Here is a 25,650-nt window from a genome sequence, read left to right as displayed (position 1 = left end):
AGAGTTTGACATTAGAGATATTTTGTTTACCGATAGAGATCTTATGATCGACCGACCTACCTCAACATTTATAGCGAACTTAATCGCTAAGAATGCCAAACGATATTAATGTGACTGCTACTTACTACAGAAACTTCATTGCGACTAAAAGTTCGAAAACTGCGTAAACAAAATAAACAGCGGTGTCAAACTGAAAGAACCGATCTGAGGAATTCATTTTAGCAGTTTGAAAGCGTTATCGCCTGTCGTGACCCAGATAATTCGACACTTCAATAAAGATCGTCTGGCGGCAAGAATCCAAAAACTGCCAGATCGTTGGCGGTGCATTACACGCAGGGGGATTATATTAAAGAGCTGTAAAACTTAATACGGTGTACAAATAAATTTTCTTTGAACGCTGATGAATAGCGCATTATTTTCTGAAAAATCTTTGTACGTCTATACAGGAGGATTATACTCTAATAACGTAAAAAACCATTAATTAATAAAAAATAATAATAAAAATTAATTATAACATAAATTACTTAAGTTTATTCATGTAAACTAATAAATAATAGATCCCAACAATAAAGAAAAAAAATAAAAAAATGACAAAATTTATAACTAAACACACAGTAGTAGATAAATAATGGAAGTAGTAATGAAAAAAATGACGTCATAATAGAATAAGAGAGAAAGTGGGTAAACAGTAAATATATGAGTACAGGTTATGTGAAGGTTAAAAAGTTAAATACCTTCCCCCTTATTTCTCCTCTCCTATCCTGTCTAGTTCAATGTATAAAGAAAGTTATTCAAAAACTATTATTATTATTGCTTCTACTGTACACTACATATATATATATCACATGACATCATCGTAAAAATGGGATATCGTATTATAAGAATCTATTTTAACTTCATTTTATTGAAAAAATAAATAATGATGACAGTATCAATAGCTATAACTAACATATTGTTATTATAAATTTAAATAAAATTCTTTCGTCGATAAAAAAAAAGAACAGTACAACGATACGTTTTATAAATTTCAAGTTTTGCAAAGAAATTATACAATTTTAATTCATAATTCCAACGATTTTAAATCAAAAATTAAATATTTTTGATGACTTTTTTTACGGTTTTTTAAAGCTGATTTTATATTTGATTTTATTTAAAATAATTACGAAAAAAATAATTTTTTAAATTTGTAAAAATTAAGTATATATTTTCATCGACTTTTCGAAGAAAACTACGGTATTAATTTCAGTTCTCTAGGTGGTAATTACCATTTTCACTTAAAAATATTGTTTTCTTATATATATATGCATCTAAAATAATATAAAGAAGAAGAGGATTTTGTTTGTTCGGGATAAATTAATCAATCGCAACCAAATTTCTACCTATATTTCTTGGCATAACCCAGAAGGTTTTTAGATATATTTCATATCGAAAAATCTCGAAGAACCAACCGATCGATTGATTTCAAATTTTCAGGATACATTCGTATTGCACCAAGGTAGGTTTAAAGCCACAGACAAAGCCCCTAACTCCCTTCAAGATTAAAATATTAAAAATATCCAATATTTTTTCACCTCCAAGGAAAGGGAAGTTGTAAATTAAAGACATTCATTCATTAAGGAAAAAAAGATTAATTTTTTTATTTCATTATTATATTTCTGCCTTCGTGGTAAAGAAAAAAGCTATGAATTTTTCGTCGCCAAAGGTAGGTATAACTTAGTCACCGTAGCTATTATTATTCTTTCTATCTTTGTAATTTAGTTCTTTTTCAGGTTTCTATAAAGTCTGACTACTTTAATTGTTATTTATCAATATTATTTTCACAATCATGAGGATAACGAAGAGTGTGGGATTTGCAAGACGCCGTCCCCCTGCAACACGGGAATAGCTAGCAGAGCAAGCTCTGGGGTAGGTCTGGGGTAGGTCCTGTGGCCACGTGAGGCCCCGAGGACCCTCCGAGTTGGCTCAGAGGTTCGCCTGGGCCCTGAGAATCCAGATTCTGGGTAGACGGGCCGACTAGTATATATATATATATATATATAGGTGGGCGTATTAATAAAATTTTGTGGCTCGAAAATCTGCAGAACTACTAAATAAATTTCACTGAAATTTATATATGCTATAACAGTGTATCTGAAGTAGTTGTGCACGCGAAATATTTCTGATGATTGATAGAATTGTTTTTGAGTTACGCTTAATTTAAAGTCGAAAACTAACAACATAACCTGAATTTAAGGTTATGTTGCCCTTGCAGTCTTGTGTTTTTCATACGCGCTTATGCAGTGTGTTAATGCTTGTTTGTAGGGTCTACTCGTTAATCGAACGCAGTAGTACGTTCGACTGCAAAGCAGTGAAAGGTCGGAAACAAAATGTAGTTTTTCAAATGGTTATCAAGAGTTTTTGATTTTGTATACATTAATAATCAGAATTTTAGTAGAATGTTATATCAGCTATTTTAAAAGCTGTTACTAAATACAATTAATCATTCTGTTAATTTATTATAAAAAATAAGATACATAATAAATCAATAAAAAATATTTATAATTATAAACGAATAATTTTATCCTCACCTATAATAAAATAATAAGTAACACCGTAAGTCTTCATTCATTTTTTTTTTACATTTCACAGACATTGAATAAAAATTTACTTAAAAATAATTTTCGCCAGTTAAAAAATAATAAAAAAAATTCGACCTAGTCTTGTAATATTAACAATTAAAAAAAAAATTAAAAAAGGTATATGTATATGAAGTCGGATTCGAATCGACGTGCCTTCTCCTTGTAAGATCCAAATCTTTCATTAATTAAAATTTTATTTGGCTATAACTCGGGAACCGATGAAAATAAGTATCGCTTATGATATATAGTTGAAATGATCTCGATGAGAGCTGATTATTGCAGTTAAGAAAAAGTCCAAAATCCAAATTTTCTGTATTTTGGACAGTCCTAATTCCAAAATTTCAACATCCTACGGTAATCGTTTTTTACTTATGCGAGATACATACGTAAAGACTTCGCGCCAAAATTAGTCAAAATGGATTCAGGGATGGTGAAAATGGATATTTCCATTGAAATCTGGAAACCGACACTTTTTCTCGATCACAATACTTCCTTTACTTCGTACAAGGAAATAAAAACGATAAATGGTATCGTATAATATGATGAACTAGGCTAAAATATAGTAAGATATATAGTAGAAGATGAACCTGAAGATATAATTAAATTTTAATACAAATAAAAAGAACAAATAAAAAAATACTTTGTATTACAGAAAAAGAGGCAAAAAAACGATAAAAGTGGGTCCATGAAGGTCGAATCATGATACGAACGGAAAGGAAAGGAACTACCAACAAAGAGATATAGGTATACACTTCCGAAGGCAACAACACTTTCTTCTTCGTTCTATATAGGATAGGTATACATACTGCTATTTTAACAATGACGTAATCACAAACCAAAAGCAATATAACAACAGCAGATAAATGCTCGAGGCAGTGAAAATAACTCGGTTAAGAGAAACCGTGAAATGACTGCTCATAATAATAATAATAATAAAAAATAAAATCATAAAAAATAATAAAAATCTTCAATAAATATTTAATATATTTATTATAATAAAAACTGTATTTTTTATTATTTTTATAAATAATTAAAATAATGAAAAAATAATATATCATTATACGTTTAAAAACGGTTTACTTACTTGAAAAAAAAAAAAAAATATTCAGTAAACTACAAGTTCCGGTTTAAGTTAATTTAAATTCAGACGCCCTCAATACACCTACATACGAGACAATGGAATACTATTACAACTGCAAATTGATACAGGAAGAAATACAATATAATAATAATACTCTAATCACTATATATTTTATCTCTTTTTGTAAACAAAAACGAAAGTTGTGTGGTATATTAAAAATTTATTGTATTATTATATTAATTATACGGTTATTCTTTCTGATATATTTTAATCAAATTTAACCGTAAAAAAAAATGTAGCGCATCATTAAATTTACTTCACATCCACAAAAATTACGAGAAACCCTAGAAAACAAGAAGAAAAAACCCTAGTGAACAATTTAAATATGTTTTGTATTTTTTCCAATGGATGATATATAATTATTTAACTATAAATATAAAAATAGAGTATTAATACTAAATAAACGTATCATTACATGGTATCGTACGATCAGCACGGAGGCGGCATCGGTATAGCTTGAGTACCGTTCATAGACTTACAAGCGCAAATGAGAGCTTCAATAGTGCCCGGACGGGACAGAAAGGAAGCAATTGATGGTCTCTACATAGCTTGGCGTGACAGATCGCGGGATTCGGACAAAGGAAGGTGGACCTCTGTGCTCATTACCGACGTCAGGAACCGGATGGAGCGAAAACATGATAACACAGGCTACAAATTCATCCATTCCTGGACATGGATGTTTTCGGGACTATCTGTACAGGATGGGCAGATGCCATACAAGTCGCTATCATGATTGCGGTGGACTGGATACAGCAGAGCACGTGGTGTTTTTTTGCCTTAATAGTGCTCGAGGATCAGGGTGTGAAGGGGCCCAACAATATAATCGAGGCGATGCTCAGCAATAGCGACGAATGGGAATGTATCTCGACTAAGATCCACATCAAGGATAAGAGAGAAGGCCGACGAAGAGAGGCGACGACAGGCTGAGCGGATGCAGATCGATAGAGACATGGAGTTCAATGACGGGTGATCAGGGAGGCCAGCTTCTGGGGTCGGGCGGCGGGGGCTACTCGGAGTCGTCGCTCGTCGATCGCCCCCTGGGGACACCTTCCGGTATCCGGATTCGGATAGTAGAGTGCCTGGGTGATCATGCAGGGGCTGTACATACCGTACGGCTTAGATCCGGCCCCTGCATGATAAGAGGGGAAGTATTTTAGCGGGTGAGAGCCCGCATTGCCGTCGGTGCGGGCCTGACGGCGGCTGGCAGAGCTTTTTCCTCCCCCTAGAGAAAAAAAACTTCATAATATAACTTTAAATATAAACAGTATTATTGTGCTTCTTAGTACAAACATGTGCATTGGTAATCACAAGGGTGAGGAACAGCTGAGACCACGTGGAATCTAGACGTGTCTGCGATAACTCGCTTTCAGTTTTTATTATTTTCTGTTTTTTTCGTTCTTGTTTCCATTTACTGCTTTATATTCGTTTCCTGTGCTTTCACTGTGTTATTCGTTTTCCTTGTTATTTATATCTTATTTTCGAAGCCTCCATAGGCTAACTAGGCTATGCTTGTCTTAGCTACTTACGTTTTTGATATTGGACTGTTTTTGGCGAAATTGGATAATTTACGACCGTTCGGTCACGTTCCGACACATCGTTTTGGAGGCTTGGGACTCGCTTTTTAACGGTTGCGTCAGCCCAAAATTCGTGCCTAGCAACTGTAAGCTAACTACGGTTTTTAGTAATTTTCCGCCAAAGTAGTGCGATTGTGTGGGTGTAGACTATATTTTCCGCACGGCTCTGTTCTGGGGCCGTTGTTGTGGCTGGTGATTATAGATGAACTCCTTCAGAAGGAGTTTCCTGTCGGCGTCCAGGTCCTGGCTTATGCAGATGAACTTGCAGTCCTCCTAGAGGGAAGGACGGACTTGGAGGTGCGGGAGAGGGTGTATGCGCCATCGACACTATACAGGAGTGGTTGAGGTCCAGGGGTCTGCAACTGTCTACGGAAAAATGTCGGTGTATTGCCTTTACGGGTAGAAGAGTGCTAGAACCGTTTAATATTTCTATCAACGGTCACGCTGTAGAATAAGCGAATAACATCAAGTACTTAGGAGTATCTTCCAGAAAAACGGTAGATACACTGAGCACATAGACAGTGTGCAACAAGGCAGAAAGGATGATAAAAAGTTAAACATCATTATGTCATCGCAGAATGCCCCTAGGGCCTCAAAGCGCCGCTTACTGGCGACCACCGTCGTGTCTTCGCTCATGTATGCCGTTTCGGCCTGGTGGCGCTCTATTCGCCATCAGGCGCAACAAGGAGAGACTAGCGAAGACGCACAGGCGTGTGCTACTAAGTGTCATGTCCGTATACAGGACTGTGTCCTATGCCGCCCTGTGCGTGTTATCGGGTGCACCTCCTATTGACCTAATCGCAAAAAAAAGAGGGTGGAGAGGGCACAAGGCAAGCCAGAACAAGAAGTCAGGGATGCCGTTTATAATATCTGGCAGAAAAGATGGTCGCAGGAAGGTGTGGGTCGATGGACGAGAACCCTCATCCCCAACATCAAACCGTGGTTGTCGAGAAGATTTGGTGAGGTTGATCATCACCTATCGCAGTTTTTTACAGGATCCTTCAATAACTACCTGCACAAAATAGACAAGAGAGAAGAGCCGATTTGCAACTACTGCAACGATATGGATGATGCTGAGCACACCTTTTTTGAGTGCAATAGGTGGGACACACTTAGACGTAGTAAGGCACTCACAGGTATAACTCCAGAGACAACAATTGAATACATGCTAAGAAGCGAGTTAAACTGGAATAATATTGCTAGTTTTGTTAGAAAAGTCGTACTACAGAAATATTCCGATGAGAGAAGACAAGGTGTTGGCTAGATTAGGACCGGGTGGACAGCCTTACTGGTGAAGTCCAACATGCTGCAGTGTGTTGGCACTGATGAGCCACCAAGGACTCAATGGGTAACAGTCAGGTAACAGCACACTGAATACACCACATCACGACCCACTAGGTATGGCGTGGTGTTCAAAAGGGCAATACTCTCAAAAAGAGCTAACCGGTAGGCCGACCTGCCATGCCGGTATATAGCCGGTAGATGGGGAGGCCTATTTGAGTTTAAAGGCACTCCCCTGGGTGGCGTAATACCAAGTCGGTCCGGCCCAGGGGAGCTGAGAGAATAAAAAAGACTATATTTTCAGCTAATTTATTACTTTAATAATTCATTTTGACGTATTTTGGTACTTTTCGTTTGATTTTCTTCGAAAATTAGTGGAAGGAAGGATTTGTTTACATCAGCTATTCGCTGTTTGTTTATGTTTGGCCTCAGAAAAGTTTTCGATTTTGTGAATTTTCTGATTTTTCTGGTGCGGTTAGATCGCAGTTTGTTCTGTAGTCCTGGTTATTATTTTATTTTAACATTTATCTATGGTTTTAGGGTCGTTTTTCCTGGTAATTGCATTTTTTGTGTGCTTTACGAACTTCTGTTTATTTATTTTGTTTTGAGATGTCTGGTTCTAGGTAAAGCTGTTCTGGCGGTGATCATATTCGACCCCAGATCGGGGGTGGAAAACCTACTCGGGAGTAAAAAATCCGTGAGTAGATCTTCACGTGGCAGTAAAATCTGCATCGACTGGGGAAACTGTTGCTCAAGAGAGGATGACCACTAGGACGGGTATATGGAGTAGCTGGTGCGGAGTGGTGATCGCCGAGTTTCCAGTCGATAATTTATCGGAGGTTGAAGAAGTCAGTGAGGATGATTTTTGAGGAGGGAATTTACTCCCTCATCGCAAACATCTCGGATGGACCCCAGATTGAGTACTGTTAAAGGACGGCTGGTTAAAGAGTCTTCTTCGAAACGGTGGTTGAGTAACTCTCCCAGGGGGGAATAGGACTCGAAGAAGTTGCGAGCTGGTGCCAAAGGCTCCATGCCACCTACGGAGAGTGTCTTGGAGGAGGTACCTAAACAGGGACGCGACAGGTCGGCTCAAATGGAGGTCGGTGATGGAAGTGCGGGTTTGGAAGAGCAGGAGGAGGAGGGATTTTTTATCCCACCGAATACGCTTTCGATGTGTCATGGTAAGATTGCTTTGGTTCATTGATGAATTACAACTGAGGTTCGTCGGAATCCTAATATGGATTCACAGATTAAGTGGTTTTCGGCCGAACCGTGTGATTTCGCTTTGCATGTCAAGAAATTTAAGGATGTTTGGGATGATGCTGGGCCTGATACGAATGATGTGACCACGTATGTGGAGGTGATGACACGGGCGGTGTCTACGCAGACTCCACCGGAAAGGTGACCTGCGTGCGTCACGCTCTGGAGTGGTCCATGTTTGATTAGGAATTAGTTGAAGCAGTGACTAAACCCTGGCCGAATGAAGTCATGAAAAAACTTGTACGTGTGGAGAATGCTTCGAGCGTGATGGCCTCTACTTGCCATTTTATAGACTTATCGGAGCCTCATCCTCAGGACTGTGTGTCATAGCGATCTGGGCTCCAGCCGAGGTACGTGTTGGAGGATACCTCCCGCATTCTAGGGAGGCCACCGGTCCCTCTTATGATTTGTTTGTTTTATGATTCCTCGAAGGAGCCAATGCCACATTAGGGATAGTTCTAGCGTCCTTGCGACGGATATACAACGAGACCCTACATTCGCTGTTTTTCCTGCCAGGAGGCCGGATTGGCTCTTGCCTGGAACGTATGGTGTTGTTTGTTTTTGGACGAATGGGTTCCCGGTTCGGGTGGTTTTTTCTCCGGGTCTTTGGTGATAACCACGGGAAGGTAAGTCCACTCACGGAATTGCACTCCGGAGGTTGTTGACAACGGTACTGTTGTGGTTAAGGCGACTGGACGCTCTGAGCGTTACTCAAGACGGTTAAAGAGAAAGTTGCAACGGAGGAAGTACGTAATGTGCTGTCGGTGAAATAGAGGCCTGCAGGAGATTTACGTATTCGGGTTGTAGGCGCTGATAAGGCGGTTCTTCAAAATAAAGCTAAGGACCTGCATGTCGACGTTAAGACGAGGGACGGTCGCAGGTCGGTGGTACACCTACAGGATATAGAATGTACCACGAATGAAATGGAGATTACTGAGGCCATAAGCCGAGTGGTTGGTGAGTCGGCCGTATTTAGAGTGTCTTCGGTTCATCCGGCTTATGGGGCGACGCAGAAAGCCACCGTTGTGACTGCGTATGGTGTTGCGAGGAAACTGACTGAAGAACAGATTGGTGTTAGGAAGAAACTGATCGTAAGGTCGGCCGGGTGAATTGTCGGGCCTCTATGAGAGATCCTGATGACAAATGCTATCGCTGTCGGGGCCGAGGCCACATGAGACTGATCGCTCGGCGTTGTGTTATAATTGCGGGCCACTTGTGGGAACCCGAAGGTATGCGTTATTTGCGGGATGACGGATCACCGAACGTATGAGTGTGCTGCTCGCGAGTGAGTTGATGTCCTGGTGTTTACAGGCTTTGTGAAAGGTGACTGTTTCCCAGTATCTGGCTTTTCAGTTTCTCCTACGCGGGGGCGTTCCGGTTTATTGCAGTACCGTGAATGGTGGGATAGCAATGGAGTGCTGGACAGCCCCTTGTGGAGTCGGCGTCTGTCCACGCTTGGGTGGTTGGCCGTCGATGATAAAACACGGGGACTCTGGTACCCCGGAGCTGATAAGACCGAGTCCCGGCAGGTGCGACCTGTAGGTCGCGCTTGTTAGAGGCAGGCGCTTGAAAGACCGAGTCCCGGCGGAGGTGACCTTCGGGTTGCCTCAGTTTGAACCAGGCAATGCAAAACCGAATCCCGGTTTCCAGGGTGGGGTCGCTGGGCACGAGTTTGTCGGACCTGGTGGTTTGCACCGGGGTTAGAGGCAGGGCGAGGAAATTAAGATCCTACCGGCGGGCCTGCCTGTCATATGCCGGACTTACAGCCGGAAGGGGGGTAGGTTCGTTAAAGTAAAGCACACTCCCCCGAGCTGTGTTTATGATTCATGTTGATCCAGCCCGGGGGAGGAGATGAGAAAAAAAGATCATACGGGTGAAATTTTTAATAAGATAAAATAACGATAGTACCTTCTATTGTCCATTGTACAAAATTTGTGGGCGTTTTACAATTTTTCTTTTAATTTATTGTAACGTCATAGCAACTTTACAATCTGTTCAGTAAGAGAATTGAATAATAAATGAAAAATATGTATTTGAACTAACATTAAATAGCCACAGACCCAGCGGTTTGTCACATAATAATAGTAACAAAATAAAAGAAATGAAATAGAAGAGCACTCCGAAACGATAAACTAATGGAAACGATAAATCAAATCAAGAGTATTGTTTCTCAGCAGTCTTGCAAAATCACTGATTAAGTTATCCAATAAATTGACTGCCGTATAATTTAGGTGCCGATTCAAACGATTTTGATAACGAAGGCTGACCAGAGAGATTTCCTGTCGAACGATTCGCATGAGGTTATTGCTTATTAGCATTTTTCGCAATGTTTTTTTGTCTGGTAGCGTTCAAATGTCGATATTGAAGTTGCTTGCTGTACCCCACAATTCAAGCCCGTAAGTCCAAATAGACTTCAAAATGGATTTATAAATAATAATTTATGAATTTATAATTTATTTTTTACTGAAAGCCGAAATCTATGTCCTATTAGCCAGTACGTGTTTTTAAACTTGAAGTCCAGCCGGTTTTTCAAATTGAAAAATTTTCGTGGGATGATCGATTTAGATTATATAAAAAAATAAATCGGAACTTTTTACTTCGAAAGTCTTAATAAAAGCAGAACTTAAAATTAATAAATATATTTATTACACCCGCATACATTCCAATCTGAAATACAAGAGATAAATATAAAAAAAATTGACTGCCAAAAAAAAAACCGTTGCTATTTTTGTTCTGGCTTTGTTCCATCGTAATTTTCTATTGTACTAGCAAATACCCCGGTTGAATTTTTAAAGTCGAAAGATTGTTTACAGAAATATAAGAGCACCCCGCTGCACCTCCCAAAACAGCGCCTCAGGAACATCCCGATTGTTACAGGCTGATGATGATGATCGGTCTAACTTCGTAGAGGTGCTCGCATCACCTCACCACTCTAAGCCTCAAACGCAGTCCTCCAAGAGAAGCGCATTATTATTAGACAGAAATCTTTTAAATTTATAAATCTTTTAATATTATTTTATTTTATTTAACGTAAATCTAATTCTATTATTTTTGTAATATTATTAATTCGATTGATTCGAATCGTTCAACTCAAACCCAGCTTATACAGTGACAGAGGATCACAGTTTACAGTTCATTAATTAAATCGATTAAGTTTGCGTATCGACCGAGAAATCTCCACTACTACGACACTCCCGGTAACGTAAGGATTCCAACGCGGGGTCATACTTCTAAATCGGTTCGGCCGTTTAGCTGCTACGGTGGAAAAACATACATACGTACACCCTAAATACATTACATTTTTTTTGGACAGTGGTGAATAATAAAAACATCTGTCGGGGTTTCTTTTAAAGTCAGAACTAGCTTTCAAGGTACAAAAATGAGCTTTCATATCGCCGGTCGGCGTCCAAAAATATTAAAAAAACGACCGATATTTAACAAATTAAATACTTTAACTTTACGTATAAACTGAAAACGAACATCGTGTGACTTCTTTAACCGGTAAATGGCAGGAAAGGACCCGAAGGAGGTGTTAAGATATAGGCCGACGGGGAAAAGGGATGTTGGTAGACCGATGAACAGAGAGTGATGGAACTTACCGCTCGGTTTAGTAATTGTAGTTTAAAATTAAAACCTCGTATAAGTAACTTATAAAAATTATCCTTTTAAAACCGGAACAGGTGTTATCGCCTAATCCTAGAAGAGAAAGAGGAAGAAGAAGTAGAAGAACAAGAACAAGAATAAGAAGAAGAGTGGGTGGAGAAGAAGAAATGCATATAAGAAGAAGAAATACATATGTTAACTTATCGTCCGACTGTTTTTATTTATGAATTTATGCGACCTAATTAAAAAAATAATATAGTCATTTATTCTTAGAAAATAACAATATTCGTTTTCATCTAACCAAACAACGGAAGTGTTTTCATGAAACTCAATATTATATTTTACCGTACGAGAAATATTATACTTCCTGATTAATTACAAAATTGTAATTTTCGTAACAATAAACCATTTTCGTAATGATTAAAATCATTCTCAAGTTAGTTTCTTAAATAAAGTATTTAAGAATGATTTTAATCCCGAGTAAATTGTTTGACGGTATAAAAGTTTGAACGGTAAATTAATATCAACGTCGATGATTACGGGTAATAATACGGCAAGAATGTGCCTTATTTAGTTTCTTTTGTCATTTTATGGCTTGTAATTAACCGGATCTGTAATTCTTTAAATTACCGATCCGGCTAATAAATAAATTCTACCGATCCATCTAAATGAAATTAAAATATTTTCGTTTACAGAAAAATATTACTTTGTTTATGATGATTTAAATATTAATTAAAAAATAAAATAAAATACCGAGTCCGACACTCAGTGCGTAGATAGCGTTCCTTCCATTACCAGGAACAAAAAATATAAAAATAAGACAAAAAATCTAATGTGCACACTACATGACTTCCTTTACGCCTATTAAATTACATATACAAATTTTTTTTTGCGACCAAAGGTTAATATTATTCAATAGGAATATATATAAGGAAATCGATACATTTAAATTTTAAAAAAGTGGAAAAGGAAAAATCACGCGGCGACCGCGAGATTGTGCTCCAAATCGATCGCTCTCTTGGTTTAGCTGCCCACGTACTATAAACTTTCCGTTGTCTACATCTTGGAAACGACAATGTTAATTTCGTTCGACGTATTGATTTTGTTTCTTGGCGATTGATAGCAGGATTTTTCGTTTCTTTCGTTACTGTTCATTATTAAATCGACTTGCACATCGGCAAACAAGTGATTTTTATGCAAGAGCCATTCATTCAAGCGCATATTTTATTTCGATCGGAAACGTGTGGAGACGGTTTTTGAAATTTGCATTTGATTTTCAGATGAGCGCATTCTGAGCGCTATACGCGTACAGGTGACAAATATTGCTCTTTAATATAGGATAATTAAAGATCGGCGGGTAACAATTTTGCATATAGTACTTACACATAGTATAATTTTTTTCAAATTTTTATATTTATTTAAATATATATAGTCGTAGAGCCTACGACACTTTCGGAGTAACGTTAAGGATTCCAACACGAGGTTATATATCTAAATCGGTTGAGCCGTTGAGCTGCTACGGTGGAACAAACATACTCTACACTCTTTGGGCGATCGTGTAAAACGTAACTCCCAACAAAATTCTCCCAAAAAAACCCTAACAAATATTAATATACCAGGTTTTTTCATAGCTATATAATGATTATAAATTTTGAAAATAACACCTGTAATTATAGATATCAAAGTTGTTAAATAAAATCTGATGTGGATGTGGTGTCCACATCAGATTTACACATCTGATGTACACATTTTTAAAAAAATTAAAAATACATAAAATTTTTTTTCATTAGTAACTGCTGATATTTCTTCATATTTTGCTTTTTTTGTTTATTGTTATTATTATTTATCGTAATTTTTTTTTACAATCAGAGGTTAATAATTATTAATAAATCAGTATATTAAAATTAAAAAAAAAAGTTAAAAAAAATGATATGAAGTCTGTTCGAACCGAAGTGCCTTCCTCTGTAACATCGAAATATTTCATTAATTAAACTTTTATTGCGCTATAACTCTAGAACCGATGAAAATAAGTACCGTTTATGAAATATCGTTGAAAAGCTCTTATTGAAAGCTTATTATTGCGATTAAGGAAATGCCCAAAATCCAAAAGTTTTTGAATTTTGGACCTTTTTTGGATACTTTTGGTTCAGTCGATTGGAATCGCAACATCAACAGTGCTAAATCAAAAATTTCAGCATCCTATGGCTAATCGTTTTTGAATTATGCGAGATACATACGTACGTCCCCGTACAGACATCACGCCGAAACTAGTCGAAATGGATATTTCCGTTGTAATCTGAAAACCGAAATTTTTCGCGTCACAGTACTTCCTTTACTTCGTACACGGAAGTAAAAAAGGTCTGTTGGGTGCCTTTTTTTCCTACTTTCTCGTATTTAGAACACGAATATGAAATTTTTTCTTCGACTATGGGATTATCTGTGAACACTTTAGTGTTTTAGGTTTTCCTTGAGATTATAAATAAATAAGGTGTAGAAAATTTTTAAATATATGTATTTTAACCCGGAAAGAGGAAATAAAAAGATAATTATTTAAGGTTGACTACTAACGTTAAAATAATTAGGTTATTTTCTGAGATACTGTATCGCTTCTTACTTAACACGAATAAGATAATTAACAATTATAAAATTTACTGAAACATATATAGAACCGTCTGTAGTGAAAACAATAATAGAAATTTATTAGTGAAGGGTAAGTAAAAGTTCATTATGAATTATGTGCAGTATTAAATAAATATATGAATTAAACCCTTAAAATCCTCTTACATAAGCTTATAAGACACCACAAAAATTATACAGAGTGATTCACAAAGAATTTAACAAACTTTCAGGTTAAAATAAAGAAGAAAGTTCATATAGACAGACTCAGAAACGCTTTGTTAGCGAGTGTCTTTGGCAAAAAATATCGCCCTGATTTCTACGTCTTTTGAAACCCAAATTAACGGGTAAATTTAGTAATTTTATATAAAATCTGACTAGAAAAATTGAAAATAAAATAGATCCCAGAATAAATTTCTAGTATTTTTCGAGAAATCTGTGGTAAAAGATACATAGGGTCAAAAACAACCCGATTTTACATTTGGCGTAGAATAATATTGTTAAATCTATACCATTGCATAACTAGGTAGAAAGGCGCCTCTATATACTATTACATAGAGGTTTTTGTTTGTCGGGGATAAATAAAAAAAAACTACTCGATCAATAGCAACCACGTTTTTATCGATGTTTCTTTGCATAACTGAGAAGATATTTAGATATATTTCATCTCGAAAAAAATTTATATATATACTAGCAGACCCGGTAATGATTCGCTATTGCTAGATTTGAATATATATAATATATATTTAATATAGATTAAATGAACACAATTGAAAGTTAGATAAAATATTAACAAAATGAACGTTACGGAATTTCACAAAATTTAACCTTTCCCTTTCCCCCGTTTCCCCCCTTCCCTTCCCCCATTTATCTATCCCTTATTTCCTTTCCCCTTAACCTTTCCACTTTTATTTTTTTCCTTTCCCCGTTTTTCCTATTTCTCGTTTTCCCCTTTTCCATTTTCCCCTCCTTCCGTTTCTAACTTATTTCTTTTTACCTTTTTCGATTTTTCCCCTTCCCCCTTTTTCCCGCGCGTAACTCGGTCCAGTAGTTTTTTAGTCTTTAGCGGACACACATATCAGAAACAATGAAATGGAATCGTAAAATATTTAGTATAGCGTGTGTTGCTTTTACCTCCAATAGATAGCGCTTTTTTTTTTTTAAAAAAAAAGCATATTTTTACCTGTCACAAGTGTGACATCTGAGGTAAATAAATAGTAGGTATATAAAAACGCGCGTATTCGAATGCAACGTTTTGTCAAAATTTCAATGCAATCGGTGAAGAACTTTCAGAGATTTAAGATTTTGAACAAACGAATTAAATTAATGAACTGTGAACTGAGCTTCTAGCACTGTGCGAGGTGGGTTCGAACTGAAAGATTCGAATCGATCGAATGAATATTACATTACAAAAATAATTACGTTAAATAAAATAAGATAAAATAAATTTAAAAAAAATTCTGTTTAACAATAACAGGCATGTCGTGGGGACTGCGTGTGAGGCTAGAATGGTGAGGTATGCCAGCACCTCGTGGGAAGCTAGATAAATCATCACCAACCGGTAACAAACGGGGTGCCCCTGATGTGATGCTCTTATAATAATATCTCTGCAAACAATCGTCCGATTTTCAAAATTTAAACGGGGTATTTACTAGTAGATTAAAGGCTAATTTTTCACGCATCAGTTACGCTCTCGATCTAACTGATTACGGTTATTCGATGTTGTTATATCTTCTTAACCGATCTTCCGATTTTCAAAATTCAATCCGGGTATTCGTATGTGTATATATAAATTTTGTTTATTTATTCTCGCATCGCACGAGAACCGACTGAACGATTGCTTTCAAAGCTGTTGGATACATTCGTGTAATCTCAGTGAAGGTTTTAAGCCGTAAACCGTGTCGCTAATTCCCGTCAAGATTAAAAATTAAAATTATTAACAATTTCTTCATCGCCAAGGAGGCTGAAGTAATGAAGAAAAAAAACATATCCATTTTGGGAAAAAATATTAATCCTTTTACTTCATTATTATTATTTCTGTCACCGTAACAAACAAATAAGTTATGAACTTTTCGTCGTCAAAGGTGTGTGTATTTTAGTTACTAAAGTTACTGCTATTCTATCTTTTGTAATTAAGTTCCTTTTTCAGGTGTTTATAAAGCCTGAATACTTTAATCGTTATTTATCAGTATTATTCTATCATGAGGATAAAGAACATTGCGGGGGTCCAGAGGGCGAAGCCCTCTGTGTAGAGGGGAATGTCGACTGAAGCGAGCTCTGCAGGTGCCCAGGGCGCGGTCCTCCTGGCAACACGATAATGGCGAGCGAATCGAGCTCTCCGGCCCTAAGGTAGGCCCCCCCTGAGTAGGCTCCGGAGTTCATCCAGACCCCGAGAGTCCAGGTTTTGGCTTGACGGGCCGGCTAGTGGGTAATAAACACGTATAAGTATTTAAAAAAATTGTACAGAATTTGATTCTGAGCAAAATAGTATGAACAAGGTTTTTTTGTAATAGTAAATTTTGTGATGCTACTCTAATTTTTACCACAGCTTTCCTTAATCTACCCGGGCAAATTCTGGGGAGTTTCATTTTTTATTTATGAAATAGTATATCTAGCCGTTCCTGACATGATCTATATAATACGATATTTAGTATCTATTATTATGTACCGATCGGAATAAAATATTTATTTTCACGGCAAACCGAATAGTTTTGAAACTTATAGAAAAGAATAAAAAAAATTAGCTAAACGATCTTAAATTACAATAATAGAGACGGCTCATCAGATAAAGCACGACAAATACTGTACGCTGTTCAGTGTATAACAAAAAGGTAAAATATATTTTTTTTAAAACGCAACTTTAACGTTACAGTTGCCATGTCTAGATTATCAACAGATCTCGAAAATGTTGAAGATAATAATAACGTACTGCAAAAAGAGGACACTTATAAATTGATTCATAAAGACAATAACCGTAATATTAATAATATGTAGGACAAAAACAAACCCACCGGGTTGGTCTAGCGGTTAACGCGTCTTCCCAAATCAGCTGATTTGGAAGTCGAGAGTTACAGCGTTCAAGTCCTAGTAAAGCCAGTTATTTTTACACGGATTTGAATACTAGATCGTGGATACCGGTGTTCTTTGGCGGTTGGGTTTCAATTAACCACACATCTCAGGAACGGTCGAACTGAGAATATACAAGACTACACTTCATTTACTACACTCATACATATCATCCTCTGAAGTATTATCTGAACTGTAGTTACCGGAGGCTAAACAGGAAAAAGAAAAAAAAAGGACAAATCAAAACAAGGACTGAAACTAAAATAAAGGAACATTTTGCTTGTTATAAATACAGATCAGAGAAATCGGTTGCAGTTCAATACTTCTTACAGATTGGTTGCAAAATAAGTTTACTATTAAACAAATTTTTTTAAATATTGTAATAATATACAGGAAATAGGTAGTACGTAGTAAGGGAAACCTACTTTAAAAAAAAAATTATCTAGAAACTTCATTGTTGAAAGGTATAGAACCAATATATCTAACAGCTTTTATAGAATTTTAAATTTACCATTATATATATATATTTTAATTATACGGTTATAGGCTTCCTTAAATAAGTATGGAATTATAGGCGAGCGGGAACTACTCCCAAAAGTGACATGGTACCAAACAGCATCATTCTAATTGCTAATTTCCATGTTACATATGTTTTCACAACTGCTGAATCTGAATATGAAGTTTATTTTTGATCTGGAACTGAGGGAACGTTATCAAAATTAGTCATTTTAGCCAAAAAAGAGAAAACATTTTTTCATAATTTTTATGTTTAACTAGCTGTATATCAGCCGGTTATTAATATTTCTTAACGAAATTATAACGGTATGATTCTTCGAAAAACAAAACCAGAGCGAATTTTCCAAAGCATTTTCCGGCTGAGTTATGATTTTTTGAAAGTTTTACGTGCATTTTCACTAGTTACCGCATTCGATTGCAAAAGTCGAGTGAAAATGGAACCGTTTGTTTTGTTTTGTTTTAACCCAAAGTATTAAAATTTCAGAGATCATGAAGCTTTTCACAAAGTTACAGTTCTTAATATGCCGTTGAAAAAAACGTTATAGAAATTTATAGTACACCGCATGTAGCGAGCGCGAGCTGCCTCTCGCACCAAATATTTGCGCACGCGTGCCGACTGATTACAAAAATATACAATACTGATTACTACTTTGTTTTAAGGTGCAACACCCTCGAAAACATAAAGAAAAATGGAAATCGGCTATTAAGAACGAACGATGCTGATCGGTTTTTCATGTTTCTAAGCGACGTTTTGGGGGATGAGCCGTTCGCCTTTAACGTTTTATATAATAATGAAAAACGCAGGGTCTGACAGTTTATTTTGCTCGTGGGAGAGGATATTTCTTTATTAGCTTAAGATTCATGCTATCTCTATTATTCTTGTGATAAATTTTTATCTTATCCGACCCAATAAAAGGGGCGTATATAAGATCATGATGGGGGAAATCGTGAACTATTTTTAAACCGACTCCTTGCACACGCTTTTCATCATCTGTAATGATGCTCGATAATGTTTAATCAACAGTTATTTTTATAACAATTAGTTTTTATTTCCTTGTACAAAGTAAAGGAAGTATTGTGATCGCGAAAAATTCGATTTTCAGATTTCAACGGAAATATTCATTTTTACTAATTTCGGCGTGACTACTGTAGGTACGTGCGTGTGTACGTACGTATCTCGCATAACTCAACTCAAAAAAGATTAGCCGTAGGATGTTGAAATTTTTTATTTAGGACTGCTATAATATCTAGTTGTGCACCTACCCTTTTCACTGCAATCAACTGAATCAAATGTCCAAAAAAAGCCAAAAATAAAAAAAAAAGGATTTAGGAATTTTTCTTGACTCCAGTAATCAACCGTCATCGAGAGCTTTTCAACGATGTATCATAAGAGGTACTTATTTTCACCGATTCCAATGTTATAGAAAAATAAAATTTTAAGCGATGAAATATTTGGATCTTACAAGGGGAAGGTACATCGTTTCAAATCCGACTTCATCCTCTTTTTATTTAATGTTTTTTTTAAATTTAAATATATAAATTTATTAATAATTATTAACCTCCGATTGTAAAAAAAAATTACAATAAATAATAATTCAATAACAACAAAAAATATGTAATAAAAAATATATGTAATAGGCGTACAAGGAAATCATGTGGTGTCCACATCAGATTCTCTTTTTTCATTTTTTTAGATCAAAAACCATAAGAAACAACTAAATTCGCCCGTTAATTTACCTTCCCAGAATTTCAGGAAGTCTTCATTTCACCGGGTAACCAAAATCCGGGCCAAATCTTATGTTATCCATTACTCGCGAAGGAAGCGTATTCGGGCCTACGTTTATATGAACATTTTACCTATTTTTAACTATAGAATCGGCTCCTGAGAGTTTACCGTATAATTCTGAAACACTCTTTTAATTCCTCAATTACAACTAATGATCGTTCAGCAATCGAATCACAATCTAAATCGTCTATTTTTTCAAAAGTTTATAAATATCATAATTCATAAATTTTGTTGAACCTTCTTTAATATTATTTAAATAATTAATGCGATAATTATTGATAGGATATACATTTAAAACAATTTTATTCCTGCAGAAATATTATACGTAAAAGTACGATTGAATTACGGGGACATATTACATTTATATTTAAACTTTCATCGCGTAACAACAATTAAAAGAGGCCTCACGCCGTACTGGACGAACCACCGTGATGGTGCGTCAGACGCGTTTCCGGGATCGCGAATGAATAGTTTTCGCGAGTTATATAGTTTGAAGACGTCAAATACGGTAAGTCGCGCATAAAACAAAAACGCGGTCAAAAAATTTTTTTTTTTTTTTTTTTTTTTGTTCTGCTTCTTTTGTTGCAGATGCCAACGGCCACCACAAAAACAAATGGTTTCTTCACTGCGGCCACGCGGTCCCCCCAACCCCTTCTCGAACACACGTGTGTCTGAAGGATAATAATAATTACGTGGAGTGAATAATTTCTGTTTACTTCTTCTAAGAAAATCGCCGCCCCAAAACCGCGATCGCGAATAGGTATCACCATTTGTAAGTTCCCTATTACCTTCCTTTCCTTTCAAGAAAGAAGAAAGAGGGAACGAGCCCAGCAGCCATCAGCCCAGCAGCCACTGACAGCACAGAAGAACGAAGAAACCTGCACTTTCCCCCGTTCAGCCCTTCGGGGCTTCGGGAATTCCAAGGTTAATGGTATGTAACTTCGGTTACTACCAATTCTTGGAAAGTGCAGGCCAAAGAAGAACGAAGAGGTCTTCGGAAGAAGAAGAGGGAGAAGAAGAAGAAGGAAGACCAACCACTCGTCTCAACATCACGGACTGGAGTCCGGAACAGAGCCCAGCAGAGATGCGACCATAAGGGCAGCCACAGCAGAAGCGGACGAAGAGCTTATACAGCTCTCCTTTAAAACTTACAAGTAGAGTAAAATAAACCAGCAATTGCGACTCCTCCGGAGTAGGGGTCGCATTGCTCCCTCCTTATAGTTAGTGCCCCGTTGTGGCGTATTCCTGCTAGCCTATTAAGCGTTAGCACCGAAAGGACTTCAGTAGACGGTCTGAAGGGGAATTGCGTCGGGAGGACAGGCTTCATAAGCCTAGCCTTCCGCGGTCGGCCCATAAAATGGGTTCGATAACGCCGGTTCAACAACGGATTGGAATGCAATTAAATCCGTCTTAAATTAACTAAATAAAAAATTACCAAAACTTGAAAAAATTAGACCCGCTATTTAAAATTAACCCTTTTAAAAAAAAACAAGCCCGATTAGAATGATCCAGCAGCAAGGGACTCTGTCCAGGTTCTGCGATAAAGTAGGGAGTAATAAACTCCTGCCAACTTTGCATTCCAATTAAAAGAAATCATAATTATTTCACGCGCCTAAGCAGAAAGACGAATAGAAGGAGAGAGACTGAGAGAGAAAAGCGGAAAAAAGATAGATAAAGATAAGAAAATAAATGAATAAGTAATGTTTGCTTTCAAATGCGGTCGATAGTAGCATTGAAATGGACAGTAAGAATAATAACTTGTTTATATTAATTACGTCTACGGGTTTTATAAAGCTTTTTTAAATGTTCATTCGATAAACATTTGCAGTATACCAGAAATAAAAACAATACAAATATTAAAACGTATTAAAAAGCCATTGTAAGAAAATTAACGTCTATAACTAATAAATACGGAAGTAATTTTTTATAAAAGATTACATCCAATCAATCGTTTTTAATCTCCCCTTTTCACTCCTTATAAACCCCAAGTAATGAATTTTTCGTTATAATAACGAATTAAAATCACGTCATGTTAAATACACAGGAATAAATATACAAAACCGTCCCTCTATTAATAAACCCTGATTTGGAATAAAATGTTATACCAAAGAAATAATCATAATAGATCGGGTAACTCTAATTTAATCATACTAGCCGTAAAGGCTAGTATTTAATTATTGATTTCTTTGATAAGACAAAAACTTCCTTATTCATTATATAAATTCTTTTTTTTTCTTTAATCAGTGAATTACTGTTAATTATTATTTATTTTTTCATCGGTTAATAATTTACTGTTCATATCTCACGATTCGATCTAATCTGGATGTAAAATTAAAAAAAAAAAAATCATATAATAATAAAGTTAATGCAATTATCTTTCCGTTTAACGATGTAAGTCTTTGACTCGTTCCGGCTTTCCATGTTTTTCTTGGTTTTCCTACCATTTTCAACCTTGTGATACATAAATTTGTCATTTTTAGTATTTTTTTTTAACGCAATTACATATTTTATTTTTAATAAAACAGACCAATAATAATTTTAAAAAATTCAATAAAACAGTTTCTGCAATATAACATAAAATGTGTAACTAGTATAAAAATTTAGGTACCTTCAGTGGATAAAACCGTGTCGAGAGTTATCGTTACAATATTTTATGAAACAGATATTCTGAAATACACCGCCAACAAATTAAAACAACAATTTATAATTATTGTAATCCTAAAATAGTAATTTTTTTTAACAATTTCTTCAGTAATTAGATTAGAATAACTTTTCAATTTCATCGATTTCTAGCAACCATACAAATAACAGAGCATTGTATTCTCTAAAGTTTCTTGATCCCTTTATATTAACAGGTAACATATTATACACCTTCAAAGCCAAAAATAAATAAAAATGTCTATAAAATTCCAACTTTGGCTAAGTAACACAAATTTATCTTTCAATTTAAATTACTCTTGACATATGTGTGCATTACTTTGTATATATTACACCTTTTAGGATTCTAAAAACATAAAATATCTTAAGGACAATATGCTAAGCTTTGAAAAAAAAGTGGAAAATATTCGCTAAATCTATTCTTATTTGGAATCATTCAATTTGCGTGTTTTTGACGTGAATCGTCTTTAAAATCACACCGAAACATACGGGTACCAGAACAGAAATTTATAACGTAACGAAAAGATTTATAACGTTCTATATATCCCTAACTATTAGTCTCAGAGACGTAAATGCAGTGTCATTTTATAACTTCGCTCGCCGATACGACTTTGAGTTTACGTCACTGGAAACGGGTTAGCGGTGAGGGGGAACAGGGAAGATGGGCCAAAACTGGCGCTCTTACTCGTTTCCATTTAGTGTAGCTCACAACTTAGACGTGATAGCGCGGTGATTTGTGTGTATCTGTTTAGATTTTATCGATATAGATCGATTTAAATAATAATAAGTGTATTTTGGGCAATATTTATGCGAAAATAATTCAAGTAAAACAATATAAAAATTCAATATGTCAGCCTCAGCCCGCGTAAAAGCCAGCCGGAAATATAAATTACGCATATCTTTCGAAAGAGGAGGTTTTGGGCCACGCACAGGTACTACAATGGCCGATGCCGAGCGAGCGAGACGGTTTCAGGAGCGTCGCAAAGTCGGCTCGGCGCGAGCACCTCACCACTGCTTATTACGCGTTATGTCTTACTTCTCATATTACAGACCGGTGTTGAACAAAATTGTCGTCAAATTTAGTCGAAATAAACATCATGTACTATTTAATGTCTGTTTTATGTTAAAATTACATTTAGTACGTCACCAATGACCCCCAAAACACTAAAAGCGACTCGCTCACAAATAGTCCGACCAATTTATCCGTACAGTTGGCCAAATGAAGGAACTAACATTTTCCATCGAAGACTTTTAGTTTTGTTAAAAAAAAAATACGATGGGGGATCTCCCATTAAACTCTATAGATAAGCCGGTCGGTCTGTAGCTCGGAGGAACTTCATTCAAGGCCTGTAACGTTTCACGTTAAACAAACGGCCGTGCGCCCCGTCAGAGCCCAACCCGATTTTTTGTGCTACGAATATTGGATTTTATATTACAATAATATATACCTTCCCAACAAGTTAAACCGTACATTAATCTGCATTCTATCAAGGCATGAAACGGCATCTTCAGTAACTTTGTTGTACAAAAAATCTTTAAGAAATAAAATTTATACACAATTAATCCGATTTTTTTAATAATTTTATTCATAAGTTCCTTTCAAGACAAATTCAAATCTATAATCACTCCCAGATACTTAACTGTGTTTACTTGCCGTGTAGTTTGGCATGCGCAATTTATGTTTGAATTACAGTTAATCTTTCCTTCTTTTTCTTGTTTAACCTCCCGTTCAATATTACGTCAGAGGATGAATGAAGATGATATGTATGAGTGTAAATGAAGTGTAGTCTTGAACGGTCTCAGTTCGACCGTTCCTGAAACGTGTGGTTAATTGAAACCCAACCGTCAAAGAACACCGGTATCCACGATCTAGTATTCAAATCCGTATAAAAGTAACTGCCTTTACTACGACTTAAACGCTGGAAATCTCGACTTCCAGATCAGCTGATCTGGGAAGACGCGTTCACCACTAGACCGACCCGGTGGGTTGCAGTTAATTATACTATTTAGCTCTAGTTTAACGCCAAGTTTTTCCCTTTATTTTAAGATAAAAATCCGATCTGGACACCGTATGACTTCCTTGTAGCCTATTAAATTACATATACGCATTTTTTTCTGCACTTCATTTAAACTTATTTCATTTGAAAGTGAGATAGAATCCTCCAATTCTTTAATAAAGCGGATAAAAAAAATTAAATAAATGCGGATTAAAAAATTACCGAAATATTAGTTTTCATGAACATCAAATATTTATACGCTTATTAATTCAACAATCTTACATGAAATATTAGTATAGAGTAAAAGTCTCTTTATTACTCGTATTACTAATCCGTATTCTCGTGTCTTCCTAAATTGCTGATTAACAAAAGTTTTAGATTTCTGGTGTGTCGTATAAACAAAAGTTAATAATAATATACTATTCCGTTTAGTGAACTGTATACCGATTACAAATGTTAATTTCAACCTAACGGTGTAAAATATTCAGTTTTAATTATCGGATTATTTGGTGAATAATCAAAAATGAAAAAGAAACGATCGCACAAGAGAAAAAAGAAAGATAACACGAAGAAATATATCTCAAAAAACGATAAGAAGATGAATATGAAGGGGAAGAAAAATGTTAAGAACAAGGGAAGAATAAAAATATTAAAAAAAGATGATACCTATATAGAGGAAGAAAATGTTAAAACCGAAGAAGGAATAAAAAGAATAAGAGATGATAATTAGAAAAAGGAATAAAACGTTAAGAGCAAAGATAAAATATAAATATTAAGAGAGGACGATGAATATAAAGAGAGAGAAAATATGAAAACTAAAGAACACAAATTAAGTCAGAAGAATTAGATCAAACCAAAGAGCGATTAAACGATCGGCAACAAAAAACAAATAAAAGAAACGCTGATCAACTCCGACTTAGGGAGAGTATTGTCCGACAATATCAGAGGAGTAATGAACTAAAAGATACGAATTTTTTGCAGTTTATTAAAGATCGGACATATGCCTCAGTGTATATGTTGTTCTTGTGAGGATCTATTTTTCAGTCGGTCTATAGTTAACTTCAATATGATAAAATTAAACAGAAATTCTAGAATAATTAAACAGAAATTAGACTAGAAAATGCAAAAATAATACGATTCTAAATTATAATTTTTAATTAAAATTAAATAATCAGATGTTTCACCAAATCTATTACATATACACATATGTAATGTCTAATAAATTACATTTACGCATTTTTAAAAGTACATAAAATTTTATTTCCCTAATAATTTTATTTTATTTTATTTTTTTATTAACATTGAATTATTTATTAAAAAAAAAATTTTACAGTCATAGGTTAATAATTTATCAAATCAATATATTTTAATTAAAAAAAAAAAAAAACAAAAGAAGATGAAGTCTGATTCGAACCGATGTCCTTTCCCTTTAAGAACCAAATATTTCATTAATTAAAATTTTAATATTAATTTCGACTGCAATCAAAAAGGGAGGTGCACAACTAGATGTTACAACAGTGCTAAATTAAAAATT

The sequence above is a fragment of the Lycorma delicatula genome, chromosome 9 (assembly GCF_047948215.1).
Source record: "Lycorma delicatula isolate Av1 chromosome 9, ASM4794821v1, whole genome shotgun sequence".
In the NCBI taxonomy this organism is placed as follows: Eukaryota; Metazoa; Arthropoda; class Insecta; order Hemiptera; family Fulgoridae; genus Lycorma; species Lycorma delicatula.
The sequence above is the reverse complement of the archived record's forward strand: the minus strand, read 5'-3'. Positions refer to the sequence as shown.